The sequence below is a fragment of the Phocoena sinus genome, chromosome 3, assembly GCF_008692025.1.
Source record: "Phocoena sinus isolate mPhoSin1 chromosome 3, mPhoSin1.pri, whole genome shotgun sequence".
NCBI classification, from domain to species: domain Eukaryota; kingdom Metazoa; phylum Chordata; class Mammalia; order Artiodactyla; family Phocoenidae; genus Phocoena; species Phocoena sinus.
This window is the reverse complement of record NC_045765.1, coordinates 26,100,575-26,113,157: the sequence shown is the minus strand read 5'-3', so window position 1 is coordinate 26,113,157 and position 12,583 is coordinate 26,100,575. Positions and strand designations below refer to the sequence as shown.

Below are 12,583 nucleotides of genomic sequence, written 5' to 3'. Positions count from 1 at the left end.
AGTCAGTGCAGGCAGTCTGACCCTGGAGGCTTGCTTTGAACCTCTATGTCACGCTGCCGTTCACTGGATGTCCGGGACTATGCTAAGCAGTTTATGGCATTATCGCACTTCATTACTGCAACAATCTTATGATATGGGTACCAAGAGTATTCCCATTTTGCAGGCGAGGAGGCTGGCTGCAAACATTTAAATGACTCGTCCCAGGTCACACAGGTGGCAGAGCTAAAATTCTCATGCAGAGATTCTGTGTACCTGCAATTGTTTGGTGAAAACTATGTGCTATGGACTGAATGTTTGTGTCTCTCCAAACTTCACATGCTGAAACCCTAATTTGAAATGTGATAATACTTGGGGGTGGGGCCTTTGTGAGGTAGTAAGGTTCAGATGAAGTCATGAGGATGGGGTCCTCATGATTGGATTAGTGTCCTTATTGGAAGAGGAAAAACTAGAGCTTTCTCTCTTTCCACCACGTAAGGATACAGCAAGAAGGCAACCATTTACAAGCCAGAAAGAAGGCCCTTACCAGAACACGACCATGCTAGTACCCTGCATTTCAGACTTCCCAGCCTCTAGAATTGTGAAAAATAAATATCTGTTGTTGAAGCCACCCAGTCTATAGAATTCTGTTATAGCATCCTGAGCTGACATAGACACTAGTCGTTTGTGAGTGTGACAGTCTTGGTTCCCAAGAGTCCTAAGGGACTTTGAAAACCATAGCCAGTACTCATTTGTCAGACTGTGACAATTCTGAACTGGAATCCTGTGTTTTGTGATGTCTGGGTCAGAACAAGTCAGGTAGCTGATACATGAGGTCGGTTCACCACCTCCACCCCACCATCCTCACTCAGGGGGAATGTCTCATGAATGACCAAACCTTTGTTTCTTTATGGCAAACAGCTCAGAGGGGGAAAAGTTGCCTGCTAGTGCTGATAAAGAATTGAAGAGGGCCAGCAAAGATTCTTGGCCAAAAAATAATAATTTGGGACAAAGCGAGAAAAGTGTCCAATTCTATGCAGGCTGATATCTACAATGCAAACATATTCATCTTACAATCTATATGGAAATAAGAAAAAGCAATTTGTGAAATGGATTCCATAAGTGTTCCCGTTAGGGTAAGAATTTCTCATCAAATGAAAGATGGAAATTCAATAAAACTTTAAAGGGAGGTTACACGTAGAGGGAAGATTTGTGCAGGCACCACATCATGTTGGATGGAAATGTGATGTGAGAAAAAGCAGGCTCTTTAATAAACAATTCATGGATCTCTCACAAGTATCAAACCACAGATACCCCATTTATTAGCTGGATGTGTGGGGAACTGTGGACTTTGGAGGCAGGACTTAGACCTGGGTTTAATACTCATACACCTATGAGACCTGAATTTCCCTCTGTGATCTTCTTGGGAAAGTGGAAATACCCACACAGATATATTGTGAGAATCCACGGAAATGGCCTGTGTAAAGCACCCCACAATTTCTAGAAAGTAGTAGTTAAATCTGTCTGGTTATCTTTGACATAACTCACATGAGAGGCAGATGTTCCTAAAGCTCAGGGTTAGGAGACAATCAGGGGGGCACTTGTCTTTGAGACCAGAATTCTTGAACGAATTTAAGTCTTTGCATGGTGACAGCAAAGGCAGAAAGTGGGAACCACCACTCCTCCTTCTCATGTCATTTATTCCCAGAAATTCCAGAAAGTGGCAAAGGATTAAGTCTAGTTTCTAGCATCTGGCCTTGCGTCTAACAAATGCTGAGTAATACATGTCGGTGGAACTGAACTGAGAATGTTTTGTGCAAGGTGAAATAATACAACAGGTAAAAATGCAGGACAGAAACGTGTCTGAGACCAGAGCCATCTGCCCAGAGCTGACATCTAGAGCAGTGAGCATACATAATCTTGCAAAGGGGGTGAATACAGAGGCAGGAGAAAGTCAGGGACAGCACCGGTCTTATAAGGTAGAGAGTTGTTGGAAAGGCAGCAATAGAGAGGCAGGAAGGAGCAGTGCAAACCAGGAGAGTTTATAGAGAAGGCAAGAGAACAGAGTACTGAATTACCAGAAACTTGGAAATACCTCTGCTCCTAATTTAGTTCCTCATGTCTGGCTGTGCTAATGCCTAAAATACCACGAAGCTCATTGGGTTAAGTATTTCTCTCGCTAGGGCTCCACAGGATAGAAAACACAGTAAGGCAGGACAACCCCTGGGCAGGTGAATTTGTCAGGTTTCCTTTTGGGCAGGTGGGATCTGGAATGGCAGAGTGGTGTCCTGGTAAACCTGTAATGGTGAGGAGGGGGAGGAAGCACTCAATTACAGTGTTTGCCAATTTTCTTGGTGTAAATACTCCTGCTGTGGTTGATTTCAAGCCACCAAAGGTGTAACAACTGTCTTGCTGGTTTCCTGAAATTTTAACAATCAGCTTTCACAAGCTGGAATAGACTGACTCCAGGCACTGCCCAGGCACCAATGAAATTGGAGATTGATATATAGAACCAATGGGGGAGTTACAGAGCAGAGAAGACAAGAGTTTCCTGAGTCTCACTCAGATATGTAGAATATGTCTCTCCCTTTCACAAAGAAGGAAAGAAAGGAGAGACCAACTTTCACATTTAGTTATTGTTGTTGTTTAAAGTCAGCTACACGCACGGGAGGAAATTTTCATAGTGGGTCTCCCTCTGGCCCCAGACCCTACAGAAGCAACTAAAATTCTCAATTATCAGTTATCCTTCTGGAAATATGTTATGTATAGGCCAGCATGTGTATGTGTATATGTCCCTTTCCAAATTAAAGTGATAATGGTAAAATGTAAATGTCCCTTTTCAAAATTAAAATGGTAATGTACTAAACAACATTTTTCATTTAATTATATATTTTGAGAATTATATATTCTCAAAAAGAGAATACATTTTAATTTATAATTAAATTTACAAGATATATAATTTTAATGGCTGTATAATATTCCTGTATCCCATTCCTATAATGGCTATATAGTATTCCTTTTATGTAGGCACTGTAATTTATTTAACCAGTGTGCTCAATGATAAGCATATACTTTTTTCACTCTTTTGCTGTTATAAACAAATGACGCAGTGAATATCCTGTACACATATATATACTTGCACACACAGGTAGGCACCCCTGTGTGTGAAATTTCAGGACCCAAGGGTATATACACTATTTATTTCTGATGTACTTTTTTCCCTCCCAAGAGGTTGTATGAATGTACATTCCCACCCACAATTCATGAGAGTGTCTTTTCCCCACATTGTTGCCAACATAGCGTGTTCTCAAAATCTGAGACTAGCGTTTCTTAAACGCATACTCTGTTCTCATACTTGGCATGGGTTCTCTTATTTGAGGTAAGTGTATTCACAGAAGCGGAAACTGGGCCTCATGGAGATCGAGGAACTTTCCCAAGGTCTTTGTGACATTAGTCTCCAATCTTCCTTCTTCACCACATTGACTACCATTCCCCACGAGGTTCACTGCTGACAATCCCGTGCAGGAAAACTGCACGGGAGCCGAGAAGAGCCGAGAAGTTTAGGATACATGAATATCATCTTTTGCTTCACCATATTTTTTTTTTTGCTTTATTTCCAGAAGTTTTGCTCATTCAGTGCTGCCCAGTGATCATTTAGTCAGCCTGACTACCCTCTTCATAATTTCTGATACTGATATAAAACCTGTCTAAACACAAATATAACTGTGGGCCCAGCCCAGTTTACAATTACTTTCTTGATGATCCGTTTTCCAGGGACATTTTGTGATGTCAAAGCAGGGACCACCTATATCCCAGAATAAGCTTGACGGGTTTGTAACTGAAGAAGTAAAAACAAATTGTTATCCTTTTGAAGAATAACCCTCACGTCTAAGTCTATCTCAGATCAAAAGCATTAAGTCTCTTCCCTTCTGTCTTCGTTTATGTCTACTCTCACATGCATTCCCTCTGAGTGGCAGAGAGAATATGCTGTGAGACGTTGCCAATTACGGTCACACTCGGGTAGCAGATGGTTAGGGGTTGGTTAAACCTTTAGGGAAACTGCCTTGGGAGAAAATGAAATAAAAGCAAAGATTACTATGAAAAAACATAGACGTTGCCAGCTAGGAGGAGGAGAAAGGAGGAGGGAGCAGGGAGGAGTGGAAGGGAGGGAGGGGGGAGAGACTGCGAGGAAGAAAGACCGGCGGAAATAAACCGTGCACTTAGAACAGCGGGAAGGGAGGCTTGGAAGCGTGGTTTTCCGGCTTTAAATGCCCGCTTGGCGTCTTGCTGGTGCGCCAGTGTTCCGTGAGGATGTGGGCGGAGGGCGAGTCTGAGGGGCTCCAAACATTGGGAATAGTGGTGGTCGTGTGGTCCTCTCTGAAACTTTTGCACTACCTCGGGCTGATTGACTTGTCAGACGGTAAGCAAACCCCCGAGCTTGCCGTTTTATATGAATGTGTTTTTCAGCTTAGGTTGTTGTGAGAGTAGTTTAGAATACGCATGGAAAGTGACGCGCGGAGACCCGAGAGATTTGAAAAAGCCCGGCTAAATTAGCGCTGTATTGATTCCGGCCTTTCTCCAAGCGCCCGAGTGATGCGCTGTCCGTGGTGCTGAAACGTGGCGTCTGCAGAGTGATGGGGGAGCGGCAGGGGAATTAGGATCTTCTGTTCCTACCCTATATGCATGTGAGTCTTGGTGGATTACTAGCTGTGTGAGACTAGCAGAATACATCAAAACCCTCTCTAAAATTGTCTGATGACTATATTGTTGGTATAGTCGTTCTATATGACTGTCAAATGACTGTCAATGTCAATGACTGTCAAAAGTCATCGTACTGATTAACTTTGTTTAAGAAGTAGTTGGTAAGATTATGGTGGTAAAAGATCTTGTAAAATGCTGATCACAGTGCCCAGCAGCTAGAAGACATTAAACAAGTATCAGTTTCTTTCCCCAGCCCTTAATCCTCAACCCGCATAAGAACCTTTACTCTAAAACCACCTAATCAGCCATGACTTTAACTCCATTCTTTAGTGAGAATATAGTTAAAAATTCAGGTTAACCATGTTGTTTAATGTTTATTACTAGAAAGTTAGTGGTTTGGTCCCCAAAGTTAAAGGAGCTCAAGAAATAAAGAGTATTTTCTTCCTCTTCATGAGACTTTGCCCCAAATAGAACATAGTTTTTCTAGATAATTCTTATCACGTAAAATTAGGATCCAGGAAAGATTCCAATTTTGATGAGCAATGCATTAAACAAGACCAGCCTCCAACAATGTATATTCATATTCGATGTATATACTTCCATAACTGCATGATGTAGACAGAATTCCTCTCCCAAGAGGTAGTATCACATGCATAATAATGAAATACGTTTGCAGACAAAGGACTAGCTAAAGTACCAATCAAAGCTGAGGTAGGCCAGAGACTGAAGGACAGAATGATGTGGTTGGATGAACTCTGGACTAGCAGTTACAAGACCTGGTTTCTATCAATAATCTGTCTCTGTTTAACCTTGTTCAAATCATTGTTTTACCTGGATCTCAGTTTCCTATGGCAATATTGATGATTTTCAATCTCTGCTTCATGGAATTCTGGAGTAACCAAAGATTTCTTTTATTTGCTTTCGAGCAGGGGTTGGTAGGGCAGACTCTGAGCCCTTCATTCCTGCTTCCACAAAACCAGCTCCACTTTATCTGTCCTATATGTTAGCCCTATGTAAGAACTTTTAAAGCTTTAGCTAAAATTTAGTGAATCTATGATTCCCCAAGTCTATGATTGTGTTTCTCTGAGATTTTGAAAGCTGAAACATATTCAGAAAACTTTTTCTTTCTTAAAAACCACCTGAAATCTAACAATCGGGAAGAATAGTTCTGTATGCAAATAGAGACTCTTCCTGTCCCTCAGTCCCTTATATGTGCTCTTCTAAAACTCCAAATTCAACTTGCCAGTCATAACAATTGAGCAAAGTCTCTGTTCTCCATCAGATCCCAAGAGAATGTGTCCCATCCCTACTCAGAGCTTCAGAGCAGAAACCCACTGAGATTACAAAGTAATGCAAGAGCTGCCTACTTCCTTATAAGGCTAATGGTGCAGTGGAAATATTACCCTGTTCCTTCCTTTCCATATCCAGAGGTGACCATCTCCCTTCCCCTGCTCTAACTTCTCAAGGTTACAGCTTTTGGTTTTATTACCACAAAAGATATCAGTTATTCATCTAATGTTATGGTAATGAGGGGATTAAGGTGAAAAGTAGAGGACATATGTTTAAGACTGCCTCCAGGAACTCAGGTGAAGGAAGGGATTAATATTTATTCTGCATCTACAATGTCCCAGGTGTAGTGCCAGGTGCTTTTATATATGTGAGCTAATGTAACCCTCAAAATAACACTCTAAGGAAAAAATTTAATAACTCTTGGAAGTTGATATCATTATTCCTTTTATATAAGGAAGAAGACAGCTTTAGAGAAGTTACATAAAATTTCCAAAGATACAGCAACAGCAACAAGCCAGTATTGGTCTCTAAAATTTCATCTTCTGTCCTGGACACCTAGTACCTCAACAAGTAAGCCCCCTCCAGATGGAGTCTGTGGTCTGTCATTAAGTCTATACCACACATATGCTCCTATGCTATAGCCTTCACCATGTGGCCCAAAACACCATTTTTAATGTGTGTGTGATATGGGAAACTATTCACTCACTTAAGAGGAGAAGACCTCCTCCTACTGGAGGAACCAACAGGATGCAGTCAATTTAAAGAGAGCAGTGGAACATCTCTAAAGAACCCATCAGTAGTCTTTCTTAGGCCCTTGGTCTTGTTCTTATTTTATTTTTTAGTAGTAATTTTGAAGTAGCATAGATATTAGGCCTGGAGTCAAAATAGCTGGGTTCGAATCCTGGATGTGCCATTTATCAGTCGTGTGACCCTGGGCAAGTTTCTTTTCTCCAGGTTTCACTTTCCTCATTTGTAAAAATAGAGAAATGAGAATGACGGTTGTATTAATTTCCTGTAACAAATTATTTCAAAGTGGATGGCTCAAAACAACAGTAATGTATTCTCTCGCAGTTCTGGAGGCTAGAAGTCCAAAAGCAAAGTGTTGGCAGGGCCATGCTTCCTCCCGAGCCTCTGGAAGAGAATCTTTCCTTGCCTCTTCCAATTTCTGGTAGCTCCAGGTCTTCTTTGGTTTGTGGCAGCATCACTTCAGTCTCTATGTCCATTTTCACATGGCCATCTTCTCTCTGTGTCTCTGTTTTCACATGGTATTTTCCTCTTCCTTATAAGAACACCAGTCATATTGTATTAGAGCCTTAATGGCCTCATCTTAACTTGATTACAAATGCAAAGACTATTTCCAAATAAAGTCACATTTAAGTTATCAGGGATTATGACTTCAACGTATCTTTTTGGATAACACGGTTCAACCCAAAACACTGGTAGTAATGCTACATATTGTAAGGATTAAATGAAGCAGCATATGGGGAAGTACCAAGCTTGTTTTCTGTTTCATAGCAGGTACTTTATAAGTGTTTAATTCTTTCCAGCCTTAGATCATGCCAATGAAATGAATATACTACTCATCAGACAAAACAGACAAAAGCCATGCTTTATGTCTTTGATTTAAAGTCCATCAGGCCTCTTAGGAAGTATAAGCCTTCCCTTTGGATTTGACAGTTGCCAGTGAAACTTCCAGAGTAGGAACACTGACATGACTTTTCCCCTATATGCTATGTCACCACACATACCCAGCCTTCACTGCCAGGGCTTGCTGATCCATCAAGCTCATCGTCACTTCCACCAAAGTGAGGACAGCAGGGGCTGCAGAGAGAAGATCAAGACAGGGGTGTGGAGGTGACAGACAAGTAATGCCCCCAGAAGATTCAGAGACCAATACCAGTTAATTCTCTGCCTCTCTTCTCACTGCTTGCTGGGCCAGCTTTATGCAACTTCACCCTCACCAGATGAGAGCCCTCTCTCCCCAAAGCACCATGTCTACGGGCTCTGCCATAGTAACTTCAGAAGTGATTCACTGCTCCAGCTCAAAGCACTGCCTGAAGCAGTGAGGCACACATCAGTGTTTCTCAAAGTAGGTTCTTCTGCTACCATATCTTATATCTGTCTAAATATAGGGTTATTTTGCCGTCTCTGACCGTAACTTATTCATGAAACCAGGAGTGTCACAAGCTACACTAGAACAACAGACCAAAAAAAAATAGCAATAATAACTTGGTAAACTTGGGGAAACCATGAGAATCCAGGTGTGTTTATTGGGGCCTTTAGAAAGTCCATTTTCTATGTATTCTAAATTGTATGAAACGTAGTATTACTCTGGAGATTTGCTGGATCCACTTGATGGCAAAAGATTTGAAATATGGTTCATATGAAGCCAACTACCCACACATATCCAACTTTAACCATTTGTTATGGACTGTTTAGTATTTTGTAGCTTAAGAAAATATTGCCCATATAATGTTTGACTTGGACAACAAAGAAATCCTGTGATATATGAAAATCCTATATTATCATTGAACTAATTTTATAGTGTTAAAAAAACTGAGGTCCTGGGGCTTCGATTTCAAGGCCAAATGACTAGGAAGTAACAATTTCACGACTCAATTCAGGCCTTCTGAGTTCCACTCCAGAGCACTTTTCATTGTCCAAATGCAGCGAAACTTGCCCTTAAACTGTGCCTGAAGCATTGGGAATATCACCACTTCTACTCATCAAATAGTTGTATTATTCCCTTTGGTAAAGGGCTTATAACCTAATAAAGTTGGGTTGTAGTGGGCTGAACCATGGGCACCCAAAGATATCAGGTCCTGATCCCTGGAAACGATGTCACCTTATAAGGAAAAATGTTATTTGCAAGTATGATTAAGGATCTTGAGGAAATTACCCTGAATTAACTCGGTAGGTCCTATATGTCATCATAAGTATCATAAAAGAGAGGCAGAGATTAGACACAGACAGAAGAGGAGAAGTTGATGTGAAGATGGTGGCAAGGATTGAAGTGATGTGGCCACGAGTCAAGGAATGCTGGTGGCCACCAGAAGCTGGAAGAGGCAAGGGAATGGATTCTCTCCTAGAGCCTTTAAAAAGAGCATGATCTTGCTGATAAATGTGTGTGTGTGTGTGTGTATGTGTGTGTGTGTGTGCATCTCCAGGGTCCACATACCCTCCTACCACTGAATAAACAGAAATAGCTCAAGTGAATTACTCCTCTACAACCTTAACCCCAACCTCTCTCTTTTCTCTTTTTCATCTTTCTTTTTTTTTTAAATTGAAGTATACTTGATTTACAATATTATATTATTTTCAGGTGTACAACATAGTGATTCAGTATTTTTACAGATTATACTCCATTAAATGTTATTACAAGATAATGGCTGTAATTCCCTGTGCTATACAATATATTCTTGTTGCTTCTTTTTCCTCTTTCTACCTCCAGGTTTGTTGTTTTTAATTCTTCTATGGATATAATTATACTTTAAATGGCACACAATCCTTGATTACTTAAGTGTTGGCTTTAAGTAGTGTCTATTATCCACCTTCTTTAAAATATTGGGAGAAAAGGACACTTACTTCCTCTACCTCTCCCACCTTTCTCTCCACCAAGTCTGTTCATTATATTATCATTTTTCAAGGCTTATGATATTCCCAGAAATAACCCTTTCAAGGTAAATGGGAGGGGTTTCCTCAGGCCTCTCATTCCCCATAAGGACAACTCCATTTGCTGCTCTGGGTGGCCCCTGAGTTCTATACCTAAACCTTTTCTACTTGTATGGCAAGCAGCAGGACGGCCAGGACCTCCTCACCTCCAGTCAGGAGAATGTATTCTGTGGTCAGAAGCCTTCCCAGTGTCTGGGTCTTGGAGGGCTTTCCGGAGGCGCCCAGGCCCAGGACTCTTTCATTCAGCTGCAGCCTGAAGACCCCGAACCTGACCAACAAAATGAGATTGACTCCAGGTCCCATCCACTCTGCTACCTGCCCACCTCCCCACATCCATCCTGTAGTTGAGAAAATCTAAAACTCAACACAAAGACACACAAGATTTGCTGAGCTAAAATCGCTGGTATGTCACAATATGTCAGAGCAAGGACGATAAACTTTTTAAAACTTATTTTTCTATCCAAGGCCACAGATTCTGAGAAAAAGTAACGGCCACATACAAGTCAAAACAACTGCATGGGACTGGTTTGAGATTCTTCAGAGAAAGAAACATAAAATGTTCAACTCACCTGATTTGTAAAAACATGTTTTCCTATTTATTTACATAGTAATCTCACAAGCAATACATGAATGAACTCTCACTTTCTTTTTTAACATCTCTATTGGAGTATAATTGCTTTACAATGGTGTGTTACCTTCTGCTACATAACAAAGTGAATCAGTGCATATATATATCCCCATATCCCCTCCCTCTTGCATCTCCCTCCTACCCTCCCTATCCCATCCCCCTAGGTGGTCACAAAGCACCGAGCTGATCTCCCTGTGCTATGCGGCTGCTTCCCACTAGCTATTTATTTTACATTTGGCAGTGTATATAAGTCCATGCCACTCTCTCACTTTGTCCCAGCTTACCCTTCTCCCTCCCTGTGTCCTCAAGTCCATTCTCTATGTCTGCGTCTTTATTCCTGTCCTGACCCTAGGTTCTTCAGAACCTTTTTTTTTTCAGATTCCATATATATGTGTTAGCATACGGTATTTGTTTTGCTCTTTCTTACTTACTTCACTCTGTATGACAGTCTGTAGGTCCATCCACACACTACAAGTAACTCAGTTTCGTTTCTTTTTATGGCTAATATTCCATTGTATATATGTGCCACATCTACTTTATCCATTCATCTGTTGATGTGCATTGAGGTTGCTTCCATGTCCTGGCTATTGTAAATAGTGCTGCAGTGAACATTGTGGTACATGACTCTTTTTGAATTATGGTTTTCTCAGGGTATATGCCCAGTAGTGGGATTGCTGGGTCATATGGTAGTTCTATTTGTAGTTTTTTAAGGAAACTCCGTACTGTTCTCCATAGTGGCTGTAACAATTTACATTCCCACCAACAGTGCAAGAGGGTTCCCTTTTCTCCACACCCTCTCTGGCATTTGTTGTTTGTAGATCTGTTGATGATGCCTATTCTAAGTGGTGTGAGGTGATACCTCATGGTAGTTTTGATTTGCATTTCTCTAATGATTAGTGATAATGAGCATCCTATCATGTGTTTGTTGGCAATCTGTATATCTTCTTTGGAGAAACGTCTGTTTAGATTTCTGCCTATTTTTGGATTGGGTTGTTTGTTTTTTTAATATTGAGCTGTATAAACTGCTTGTAAATTTTGGAGATTAATCCCTTGTCAGTTGCTTCATTTGCAAATATTTTCTCCCATTCTGAGGGTTATGAGGGTTTTTGTCTTCTTTATGTTTTCCTTTTCTGTGCAAAAGCTTTTAACTTTCATTAAGTTTATTTTTGTTTTTATTTCCATTTCTCTAGGAGGTGGGTCAAAAAGGATCTTGCTGTGATTTATGTCATAGAGTGTTCTGCCTATGTTTTCTTCTAAGAGTTTTAACAGAGTCTGGCCTTACATTTAGATCTTTAATCCATTTTGAGTTAATTTTTGTGTGTGGTGTTAGGGAGTGTTCCAATTTCATTCTTTTACATGTACCTGTCCAGATTTCCCAGCACCACTTATTGAAGAGGCCGTCTTTTCTCCATTTATATTCTTGCCTCCTTTATCAAAAATAAGGTGACCATAGGTGCGTGGGTTTACCTCTGGGCTTTCTGTCCTGTTCCATTGATCTATATTTCTATTTTTGTGCCAGTACCATAGTGTAGCTTTGTAGTATAGTCTGAAGTCAGGGAGCCTGACTCCTCCAGCTCCGTTTTTCTTTCTCAAGTTTGCTTTGGCCATTCGGGGTCCTTTGTGTTTCCATACAAATTGTGAAATTTTTTGTTCTAGTTCTGTGAAAAATGCCAGGGGTGGTTTGATAGGGATTGCATTGAATCTGTAGATTGCTTTGTGTAGTATAGTCATCTTCACAATGTTGATTCTTCCAATCCAGGAGCATGGTATATCTCTCCATCTGTTTGTATCATCTTTAATTTCTTTCATCAGTGTCTTATAGTTTTCTGCATAGACGTCTTTTGTCTCCTTAGGTAGGCTTATTCCTAGGTATTTTATTCCTTTTGCTGCAATGGTAAATGGAAGTGTTTCCTTAATTTCTCTTTCAGATTTTTCATCATTAGTGTATAGGAATGCAAGAGTATTCCTGTGCATTAAGTTTGTATCCTGCTACTTTACCAAATTCATTGATTAGCTCCAGTAGTTTTCTGGTAGCATCTTTAGGACTGTCTGTGTATAGTATCATATCATCTGCCAACAGTGACAGCTTTACTTCTTCTTTTCCGATTTGGATTACTTTTATTTCTTTTTCTTCCCTGATTGCCGTGGCTAAAACTTCCAAAACTATGTGAATAATAGTGGTGAGAGTGGACAACCTTGCCTTGTTCCTCATCTTAGAAGAACTGGTTTCAGTTTTTCACCATTGAGAACAATACTGGCTGTGGGTTTGTCATATATGGTCTTTATTATGTTGAGGTAAGTTCCCTCTGTGCCTAC

The 12,583-nt window shown here is 40.6% G+C and overlaps 1 protein-coding gene across 5 annotated transcripts in view; it reads left to right on the top strand.

Annotated features, from left to right (window-relative positions):
- The window catches only part of KCNIP1 (potassium voltage-gated channel interacting protein 1), a 356,720-nt gene that overhangs the window by 297,355 nt on the left and 46,782 nt on the right, over positions 1–12,583 (top strand). Inside the window, exon 1 of one of the 5 annotated variants that reach the window (XM_032628582.1) lies at positions 4,309–4,396. The exons of the other annotated variants lie outside the window; for them this stretch is intronic. The gene's annotated coding sequence lies outside the window, so the exon portion shown is untranslated. Of the gene's footprint in view, positions 1–4,308; positions 4,397–12,583 lie in introns of those variants that run through there. 5 annotated transcript variants of the gene reach the window in all.